This window comes from Lampetra fluviatilis, chromosome 15 (assembly GCF_964198595.1).
Source record: "Lampetra fluviatilis chromosome 15, kcLamFluv1.1, whole genome shotgun sequence".
NCBI classification, from domain to species: Eukaryota; Metazoa; Chordata; class Hyperoartia; order Petromyzontiformes; family Petromyzontidae; genus Lampetra; species Lampetra fluviatilis.
The window spans coordinates 3,213,159-3,224,791 of NC_136289.1; the positions used below are offsets into that span (position 1 = coordinate 3,213,159).

General features: G+C 42.3%; 1 non-coding gene across 1 annotated transcript; it reads left to right on the plus strand.

The window, feature by feature from the left end:
- Positions 1–1,877: 1,877 nt before the first annotated feature.
- On the plus strand, positions 1,878–1,959 carry TRNAS-GCU (transfer RNA serine (anticodon GCU)). The gene has a single exon. It is a non-coding gene; the product is annotated as a tRNA-Ser (tRNA).
- Positions 1,960–11,633: the final 9,674 nt, after the last annotated feature.

Sequence of the window (11,633 nt, forward strand, 5' to 3'; positions counted from 1 at the left end):
CCCTCTCTCAAGCTTTTACACCTTGCCACTCACCGTACCACTCATGGACATGCTTTCTCTAACCCCTCCCTCTCTCTCCACCCCAGCCCCCCTCTCTCTATTTAAGGGCTCGACACAGAGGCGTGATTTCTCTTTGTGCTTATGTTTGTTCTCTCTTTATTTATCTCTGTGATATCTGTCTGCTTATATGTCTGTCTATATGTCTCTGGTTCTGTGTTTTATCTCTCTCTCAAATTTAGCATTCTCAGGAAGAACGTAATCAACCAGGTAGGGTGTTGACTGTTATGTTATCCGACTCTCTGTTGTATTACATTACATTTCTAAGTATACTAGATGTGTGTTTCTATTTAATTTATACCTGATAATGATTGCTTGTGTTGCAATCGAAACGTCGTATGCTCGTATTTAATTTAATTTATTATTTTATCTTGATACGTGACTTTACTGAAAGAACCAAAGAATAATTCCTGCAGTCACGAAAGCTCCAAATTAAGTTTGAAGGTGACAACAGTTGGTGCGATTATTCGCAAATGGAAGAAACACAAAAGAACTGTCAATCTCCCTCGGCCTGGGGCTCCATGCAAGATCTCACCTCGTGGAGTTGCAGCCCAGAACTACACGGGAGGATCTTGTCAATGATCTCAAGGCAGCTGGGACCATAGTCACCAAGAAAACAGTTGGTAACACACTACGCCATGAAGGACTGAAATCCTGCAGCGCCCGCAAGATCCCCCTGATCAAGAAAGCACATATACATGCCCGTTTGAAGTTTGCCAATGAACATCTGAATGATTCAGAGGACAACTGGGTGAAAGTGTTGTGGTCAGATGAGACCAAAATGGAGCACTTTGGCATCAACTCAACTCGCCGTGTTTGGAGGAGGAGGAATGCTGCCTATGACCCCAAGAACACCATCCCCACCGTCAAACATGGAGGTGGAACATTATGCTTTGGGGGTGTTTTTCTGCTAAGGGGACAGGACAACTTCACCGCATCAAAGGGACGATGGACAGGGAAACGTACCGTCAAATCTTGGGTGAGAACCTCCTTCCCTCAGCCAGGGCATTGAAAATAGGTCGTGGATGGGTATTCCAGCATGACAATGACCCAGGACACACGGCCAAGGCAACAAAGGAGTGGCTCTAGAAGAAGCACATTAAGGTCCTGGAGTGGCCTAGCCAGTCTCCAGACTTTAATCCCATAGAAAATCTGTGGAGAGAGCTGAAGGTTCGAGTTGCCAAACGTCAGCCTCGAAACCTTAATGACTTGGGGAAGATCTGCAAAGAGGAGTGGGACAAAATCCCTCCTGAGATGTGTGCAAATCTGGTGGCCAACTACAAGAAACGTCTGACCTCTGTGATTGCCAACAAGGGTTTTGCCACCAAGTACTAAGTCATGTTTTGCAGAGGGGTCAAATACTTATTTCCCTCATGAAAATGCAAATCAATTTATAACATTTTTGACATGCGTTTTTCTGTATTTTGTTGTCGTTATTCTGTCTCTCACTGTTCAAATAAACCTCCCATTAAAATTATAGACTGATCATTTCTTTGTCAGTGGGCAAACGTACAAACTCAGCAGGGGATCAAATACTTTTCAAATCCTTTATATTACGTTCACTTGCTTGCTTGCGCGCTTACGACCGTGCAAATCTTTCGGTCGTTTATTAACCCACTTCCCGTGATCTAATCGAGCTGACAGACTCGTTGTGCGTGACAATTGATTTTCGTGAAAAAAATTCCAAAATTTTACACTTTTTAGGAAAAAATAATGGTATGACTGTGTGTGTGTGTGTGGGGGGGGTCTTTTTGTATGTATGTGCGTGCAAGTCTTCATCCTGGTTCTGGTTGTATGTGCTTGCGTGTGTGAGTGTGTGAGACGAGGTGGCCGAGTGGTTAAGGCCATAGACTGCTAATCCATTGTGCTCTGCACGCGTGGGTTCGAATCCCACCTTCGTCGCGTTTTTTTTTTAAATCCTTTATATTAAGTTCACTTGCTTGCGCGCTTGTGCGCTTACGACCGTGCAAATCTTTCGGTCGTTTTTTTACCCACTTCCCGTGATCCAATCGAGCTGACATTTTGCACACAGACTCGTTGTGCGTGACAATTAATTTTCGTGAATTTTTTTTTCCAAAATTTTACACTTTTTAGGAAAAAAAAATTATATGTAATTACCAATTGCTTAATGGTGGCAGGCAATCACCTGACCCATAGGTGGCAGCCATCTCAAGCCAGAGGACGAGAGGACTCTAGCCGCCACGCATATAAAGGATTTATAATGAAAAACTTTGTTTTTACGGGTTAATTTATTTAAATCCTTTATATTAACTTCACTTGCTTGCTTGCGCGCTTACGACCGTGCAAATCTTTCGGTCGTTTTGTAACCCACTTCCCGTGATCCAATCGAGCTGACATTTTGCACACAGACTCGTTGTGCGTGACAATTTATTTTCGTGAAATTTTTTTTCCATAACTTTACACTTTTTAGGAATTTTTTTTTATATTTAATTACCAATTGCTTAATGGTGGCAGGCAATCATCTGACCCATAGGTGGCAGTCATCTCAAGCCAGAGGACGAGAGGACTCTTGCCGCCACGCATATAAAGGATTTATAGTGAAAAACTTTGTTTTTACGGGTTAATTTTTTCCCTCACTGTATAGCCCTGTGAGCCATTCGGCTCTTGAATCGGGTGCAACCGCAACAAACAAAAAACAAAAACATGAACAAGAAAACATTTTTAAGTGAATATGTGACTAAGTGCAAACAGAAAATCCAAGAAAAGACAGCAAAATATTGCAGAAAAAAACACCGTACACCAACGCTGTGTGCAAAAATCCCAGTGGGATGCAAGTCAAACAACAACAACCACAAGACAACTTAGATTAAGGCCATCAGTCTTACTCCGTACTACAACAAACAAACGTGGCCTAACCAGTAAACTTTTCGAAATCACCAAAATAAAGCAATGAAATAGTGATCATAGGAACTGTGATGGAATTTTCACAATTAACGACAAACAACATGTACTACCAAAACCCTGCAGCCATAGCTGGCTGGATGAGTCACTCCACAACAGCAGGGGCATCAATCGGAGTATTATCATTTTTCAATGCACCTTTAAGGTCAGCACACTAAATAAAAACACAGATCATACTTTGCAGCGATCATCCGGAGCGAAACTTTTTATTTTAGGCCACTGAATAGCACTGGCAGCTAGGGGTGTACAACTCCTCTAGAGAAGTTTTGAGTGAAGACCTCATAGGTAGTGACTCAAGTTGCATTTAAACAATTGCCTTTGTAGTCAAATTGTTTCCTTACTCAAATAATAATAGGGCTGTGGCCATCTTCACTTATGACCCCAAGCCACTGTTGGAAATTCCACATTCCTATGACATAAGCTAAGCCCACTTTGGAAAACTTCTAACATTCCACAGAGTGGTGCTCATTGTATCCAGTCCAAAGAGATTCTGGCCTCATTACTACTGAGATACACTACTTAATGACATTTACTAGCGGTATGGAATTTGTCGCGACTATTATTTTTATATCAATGCAATGATTTAAATTGACCAAATAAATTACATAAAATGTACCAGATTCTATCAGATCTTGGAAGCTGAGCAGACCTAAGCCTGGTTTGTACTCGGATGGGTGACCGCTATGCATAAACAGGTGTTATATATGACTGTGGGCCTTCATTCTGGGCAGCAAAGAACAGCTCATAAAAACTCCATTGATGTAATGCACTTCCATATGCGCCTCCATCAAAACTCCCCGCCTTCACCAACACACACTGACCGGCGTGGTGGAGTATGGTTAAATAATGCTCACGACCTGCATGGAGGCAGGCCCTCATCCAGCAGTTGGATTGACAAAGGGGGCGATATATCTACGTATTGTGAGGTGTTTATTCACGCGGACAACTTCATCTTTTTCTCCTGTGTCACTTTATTTGCAGCATCCCACATGGATGCTCCTCACGTTCAACACCACGTACTCCTGTCACGAACTCTTCCTCTCTTCCTCTGCTGGCCTGCGACTTCGAGCTTACACTTTCTCGCTCTGCTAGCCTTTTACTCCCCACTCTCTTAACCTGTCATGGACTCTCTCTCTGTATACTCTGCTAGCTTCTCACCCTGCTAGCCTATCACACTCAGACTATAGATTCCGCTAGCCTCTCCTCCTCTAGCTTGTCTACTCCCGCACCTCCAACCTCACCCGTGCCCTCAGTGGGGGATCAGCCAACTCAACCCCGTTGCTTCACACGTTCCCTTTATATCCTCCTCCTCAATAAGTGTCCTCAGGTGGCCATCATTAAGCCGGCGTCCTTCCGGCATCTCTCCCCCCCTTATCGCCTCTATCTCTCGCCTCCGTGGCGCCTACCCCGTGTTTGCATTTGCATTCAGCCAACCACTGCCTCTTTCCCTAATTGCTGGCGTCTCTTTGTCTGCTGTTTCCTAGGCCACATGCCTGCACCTGCTCGTCCTAAGCTGACCTCATTGTTTACAACTCCGTACATGAATGCAACTGCTGTTTGCAAATCCTGCGTGCGTTACGCCACTACAAATGTATAAGTGATGATTCTCAGGTTTTTCATTTCACGTGTGTGCTTTTCAATGGAGAAGTTTTGAGTTGTTGTTGTTTTTATAATGTGTAGCATTCGTCACATTGGGACACATACGGAGAATAAATACATTGTCATTGCATGATCACATGCAGGCTCTCAAGTGGGAAAATGCTCGTGATACATTTGTTATTGAGCGACCTTTAAGAGCTAAAGCTCATGTAGAATATTACCCGTATGCCATCTTATCATTTATTAATGCGTCTGATGCATTCATTACTATGGTTAATATGTAAAACATTACCGTGGAGCTGATATATGAATCCTCATATGAATGCTAATGGCACGGTGTATGGGAAATGATCTCCACTTATCATTCAAGTAAGGTACACTCCCATAGGATATTGTACGTGCCACACAGCCACTGTGGAGAATCAGATATACATTTTTGGTTCCACCACGGCCTGGTGTGCCATGTATGTTGAACTAACCATGCTAATCGGAGATGCGGTGGAGGGACAACAAATTAAACACAAAACTCAGTTCTAAAAACATTTTTTTAATCTAGATTTAAAAGTGCAACGCTCCAATGGTTTCCTAATATAGGAAGGAAGAGCGTTCCAGATGGCCGCAGAAGCGCAATTGAAAATGGATGATGCGGTGACAGTCTTTGTTCAATGGCCAGCCAAAAGCCGCTGCGAGGATGACCGGAGTTCACGTGATGGTTTATGTTGTTTGACGAGATCAGCTAGGCATTGTGGTTCATTTGTGGCAAGCATTGTATGTGTAATGAGTTCAACCTTATAAGGTATTTGTTCGGAAACTGGAAGCCAATGCAGCTCGGCAAGCACTGGACGGACATGGTCTATAAGGGTGGCCATGCCAGGTATACGCAAACGTAACTAGCTATCCTGGTTAAAATAGCAATCTTTGTCTTCCCCTTGTACGTATGCGTGAATGTACAGAAGGCTCCAATGGGAGGACAACATATATATAGGAGGCAATGTTAACTCGAGAGGTATTTGAGAGGCAGAAGTCCACGATGAAAGGAACAACGTAATGCCATGTGGTGGGATACTCTAAGAGGGGGAATTGTAGGTCAGGATGAATGCGCAACAGAAATTGGATATGGCAGTAGGAACAATGATGGTGGTGTTCTTTTTACTTTGTGTGCATGTGACCTAGGTTTGATTTCTGACCTTATATTTTGCTATTGGCAAATGATAACTGACCCTGACCTGGGCTCCCTGTTGGTCAACTCAGCCTATAACATGAGTGCCCTGTGCAATTGGTAAATATCAGCATGACTGAGCAAAAGGCAGCTTGCTATGGTTTTGGCAACACCACCTCGTCATGTGCAATGTTGACCTCAACAGTTACTCACTGATACTATGAGGCTTGACCACTACTATTTTACATGCTTTCTTTTAACTCTGTTGTTGTCGTTGTTGTCGTTGTCGTTGTTGTATCCTCAAATCTTGTAACTCAATTTTAACCCACTTCCCAATGTGGTATCGACTGTAAACTTGGTATACGTATGTCATAATGATGAGAATACTATATTCTCTCATTAAAAATAATATATATATTTTTAAACATTATTTTTTATATGGTATGTTTCGGCTTGGGTCTAATTGTCCACGGTCAACTGACGTTGGCTGTAATTGGCCACGGTCCCTTACGTTATGGCAAGCTTCGGGGCCACTTCCTGGAGTCGTGGAGTTCTGCCATTACTAGTACATTTCATAAAAGCGTGTTTAAAAAAAGTTTTTTTTATATTATTTATTTTTACTATAGCATTTTTTTTTATTTTACCAGGTAAGGCCCACTGAGCTATATAGATATTTTTCAAAAGCGATCTGGCTATCACAAATGATAGCTCAACGAGGTGGCCTAGCATGTTGAAATGTATAGCAGCCAACATACTCTGAACGCATATTTATAAATGTGAAGGGAAAACCGGAGGACCCGGAGAAAAATACACACGACCAACGGGGACAACACGCAGACTCCAAATGTACAGGCATCAGGGGTGGGATTGAACCCACGACCTCCTGTATACTGGGCGAGGTAGTTGACATCTTTCCACCATGACACGACAGTATATGTGGCCTCAAAGCGTGCCTAGCCTGGTAGAGCCTCGATTCACCTTTGACTGCTGATCACCATTGAGTGAATGGAGGCTCCTTTTTTGTTATATTTGTACAATGTGTTATTGTACACATACAACAGTGAATGGATAGACAAACATCGTAATATTTTATTTTATTTTCATTAATTTTTGATGTTTTACCTACGTGACTTTACCGAAAAAACCTAAAAATATGATTCCTTGCAGTCACGAAAGCTTCAAATCTAGAAACATCGTAATACTGTGCATGGGTTTTCCTGATAGAGTAGACTCCTAATTCAGCTTTGAATGCTAACATTTTAAATGCAGAAAATCAAATAATTGGCAGGTTGTGAACTGATTTTTAATACATGGAAGATTCTTATCAGAAGAGGTCTTGGCGAGGCAACATTTCTATAATGAATAACTCTCACTGTAATAATTAAAAATCAAATGGTGGTGAGTATGAAGCTCATTTTAAGCATGGGTTCAGGCCCTGTGGATGCTGTATGGTTATTCACAAATGTCAAAACATTTCCAGTAACTTTATAGCCATGTGTCAATCCACTGCTGGATGAATGCTACCACAATCGCTGTGTATATTATTTGACTATTAAAATTCCACTTGCTTTAGAGTTATTCGACAAAAAACGGCCAAGATGAAGTCATCCTTGCCAATGTATTAATCTCACGACACCTCATCTTGACTTCCTTTTTTCCAGATCATTCTGTCGCTGTGCAGTCTAAACCCAACCTCCAAAGACTGCTTTGGCAATATTCCACCATCTGGCTTTAGGTCTCCCCCCTTGTTGCTGACCTCAGGGTGCCACTTCATTGCCTGTGCTGGTAATCTGGCTCTTCCATCACACACACACGGTTCTCCTGCTCTTCACAATTTACCTGATGCATTTCTTGACGCCTTCTTGTAACCCCATTTAATTTTCACAATAACCTTAAGAAGATTGTTTTCAGTCATAATACAACAAAGAATGACTGTGCATCCACTCTGAGTAATTTATTAAAACATGATTTATCTTATATTTATTTTATGTGCTCGTAAACGTGAGGCCCTAATATAATCACGTCGTTAAAACCGAGCTGGTATTGTTAAACATTGATTTTGTTATATCACTTAAACTGTATATTCTTGATTCTTTCGGTAAAGTCACGTAGAAGGGAAATAATGAAATAATGAAATAATAGGACAATGTTTAATATATATATTTTTATTTCCCTTCTACGTGACTTTACAGAAAGAACCAATAATATGAATCCCTGCAGTCACGAAAGCTTTAAATCAAAACACTTAAACTGTTTGCTTTCTTAGATTGTTTGCAAGTTCGCAAACAGCGATGCCTTTTTTTTCATTTCTCATTCGGACCCTCCATGTTGACGTTCTATCAGAATAAAAAAAATCATTTTAAGCATTGTGATGCGAACATTCCAATGTGTCTTCTTTTCAATCTTCTCTGAAACTCATGGCTCTTTTGCCCACGCACATCCAGTATTGAGGGGTTAAATTTGCTGAATCCATAACTTTCATTAAGCAATGGGAACCACGGTCCCTTTTTACTTTTAGACCCAAAACGTTGGAAAAGAGGGTTGGCATGTAGAAAAATAGGTGGTTGGAAATTCAGTGTAGGCTACCTAGAGATTTGGTTTCAAGCTATTTCTGCAAATCAAACTAGGTGTGATTACTTTGATACGTTCTGGAGTACGGCCAGTGATGTCTGTTGATTAAATCATGAAACGATCACGTAAAGGGCGCTGGAGTGGCAAGATGTTAACTTACTCGCCTGGTTGCAGGAGATCGTGGGTTCGATTCTGACTCTTACACCTGTGTATTTGGAGTTTGCATGTTCTGAGCGTGGTCACTTCGAATTTTCTCCAGGTTCTTCCGTTTGTCCCTCGACATTTAGAAACATGCGTTTAGAGTATTTGCCTGCTATACATTTCCACATGATAAGCCACTTTGTTGAGCTATAATTTGTGGCCAGGTCGCTTCTGAATAACAGATATGAAGCTTAGTGCACCTTACCTGGTAAAAAAAAATTACTAATAGTTTAATTGTATTTCACTTAACCGAGTGATATTGTGTATGAAGTACTCAATGTGCAATCAGGTCAAGAATTGAAATCTCATTAGGTCAACACGGAGCTGTCTGAAGACCAGAACTTATGGCGAAGCTGTGTTATCCAATGTACTCTACAGCACTGGCAGGACCAAGATCTAAGGTGATATATACATGATTGTTGAGCAGTAACAAAGCTACATTCCTAGGAATTGCATTTTTTTGTAAAGGGAGCTGGGTGGTGCACGGCTAAATATCAATGCAGAGCCCTGGACCAGCAGTACAGAGATCCTGTGATGAAATTTTGGCAGGTAAATGTGATGAAACTGGGTTCTCAAATTGAGAAAGTTTTTAGTCTCAGCTTGATCACCTGTAATTTAAAGAGAAAAAATATTTTTGCATAAAAAATATTACTTAATTCAGCAGAATACAACTCAAGGATATTATATTGTAATGGTACTGCTATGTGAGTAACACTTTTAGCGGGGAATATACGGTAAATGTTTTAATGTGGATTAGAGGGAAAATTAAATGACTGTAGAGTCATTTTCTAGGGGCCGTGTTGTAACATTATGCCATAGGGCACAAATGGAATATAATTGTGAAAATAATGGAGGTGGGGGGGGGGGAGCTACTCTCATTGAAAATGTAGTGGCACGCTACACAAACTGCGCTACACCACCAACGTGAGCGTTAAGTAGAGATGAGGCCATTGGAGGCCAGTGCACTTCCCGTTGTCAATGAGTGGCACGGTGGTCACAAACACTTAATGCCGGCCATGCGTAAACGCTTCTGCCGTGTGGTGTATTAATGAAGCCCTTTGCAATATGAAGCGACTCCTCCCACAAGAGTGCAATTCAAGGTCTCCCAGCAGTCAATGAAACCGCATGATGGAAAGTAAAATGTCTTACAGGAGCCTCCCTATTCGGTCCCTAATGGGATTGAGATTCAGTGATGTGGCTCGGTGGCTCATGGGCCTAATGGTAGATGACCACACACGTAGATGAATGTCAAAGATAACACTGCTGGATGATGTTTGAGTTGAAATTCCAAGCTCTTAACGAACATAAAAAAATCAAAGTCGCCATGCAAAGCCAACGCCCATCGTCCTATGGGTATGTTGGCACGGACTGCTTCGTGGCATCGTGTATGTACGTACCTATTCACATGCGTTGCGGCTCTTGATATGTTGAGTTTTGTACCGAATTCGAAAAAAAAATGTCTGCTCTTGTTATTTTGGTTGGCGATCCCTGCACTACAGGAATGGGTAATTTCCACCGTTAGCTAAGGGCAACACGTGAAGATGAGCACCACCCCCTGCTCATTCGCATGTATGGCGACTTTGTTGCATATCACAAATTAACGTGAAAATACATAGGGTTTTGCAATTAAACGAGCTCACGAAGTAATTAATGAATGAATAAACACCTTGTGAACAAGTGGGAGGCAATTTATACTTTCCATATCTTTCAATGGAGACCTGGGGGAAAGTTAAATAAAAACATTCTGTGGAATTTTCCTGTTTTTGAACTATACATCGCACTATATTTAAATGATACACATTACATTCCATCTATTCCACGTTTGTTTAAGCATATACCCTATTTTCTAGATGATAGCTAAACTTTAACCGCTTCGATCACCTGCGCAGAGCAGCACCTCGACCAAGTATCGTTCGAGATTAGCGTTGTAAGGAAAATTACCTTTATGGGACAGGTGGAAAGCTTGTACTGCATATTTATGGAGTTTGTGCCACGTAAACATGTAGAGGAATACCAGAAGAGCCCCTTCATTATTTGACTGAATGCACACGTGCCACACTGAAGGGATTTGTTGCAGTCGGATGCAACCGTTTTCATTTAATTTCACATTTCAAAGGTATAAAATTTGCATCCCGACATATTCTTCCACATCTGTCGATCACTCCCTTCCTTCCCGCGAGCTGTTGAGCAGTTGACAGCCACCCCCCATAGTCTGCTGTAATCCCAAAAATATCCGGCTTTAAAAAAAAGCAGAACTCCAAAAAGTGTGATTTATTCCATCAGCCAATGCATTTTGTTTTACGAGTTGAGAACTCAATAAAACCGGATAGTCTAGTGTACGTTGATTACCATATGAATAAGCCAACCCATTGTTATTTTTTATGCATTCGTTAATCCCCCGCTATGCACAATCAGGGCTCAAGTGACGTCATCACATGTATCCCTCTAATCAAGGAAGGATATAGAAGGATTTTTCCACAAATATGCCTATTGCCTGAGGAAGCTAGTTGAAATTACTGGTGAAACGTCGTACTCAGATTGTACATGTTGTGGATTTGCTCTCCAAGACACCGGTGTGCTGTACTAGTGTAGTAGGTTCGAATTAGGTGCACACACACGCAGCTTGGAGGCAACACTATTTATTAAACGGTACGTAACATAACACGGTACATAAGGTGGTGACCACCTTCCTCAACTCACTAACACTCTGGAACGCGACACAGACTGGACCAGGCAGGCAACGGCCTGCCTGGCCCAGGACGACGACTCGGGACTTGACGACCGATGATGTCTTCACTTTGGAGTACAGTACAACAGCCTCGCTCTGCGTTCACACCACGCTTATATCTCGTTTGGCGTGGCTGGCTCCGCCCCGGCGTGGCTGGCTCTCTTCAGGCCACGCCTCCCTTCCCAGGAAACGCCTCACTTCCCCCACCTCTGGGAAGGTCCGGATCCCTCCAGCACGTGACCCCCCAGGCACCCCCTTGGGGCCCCCAGCCCTCGTACAGGCCGACACAGTAGTGACCATTCTATGTCACTACATCACCCCCCCCTGTATAAACACACAGCCGTCCCCGGCTGTAACACAACTGTGAAAAATCGAAAAGGTGTGCCTCCGAACCAG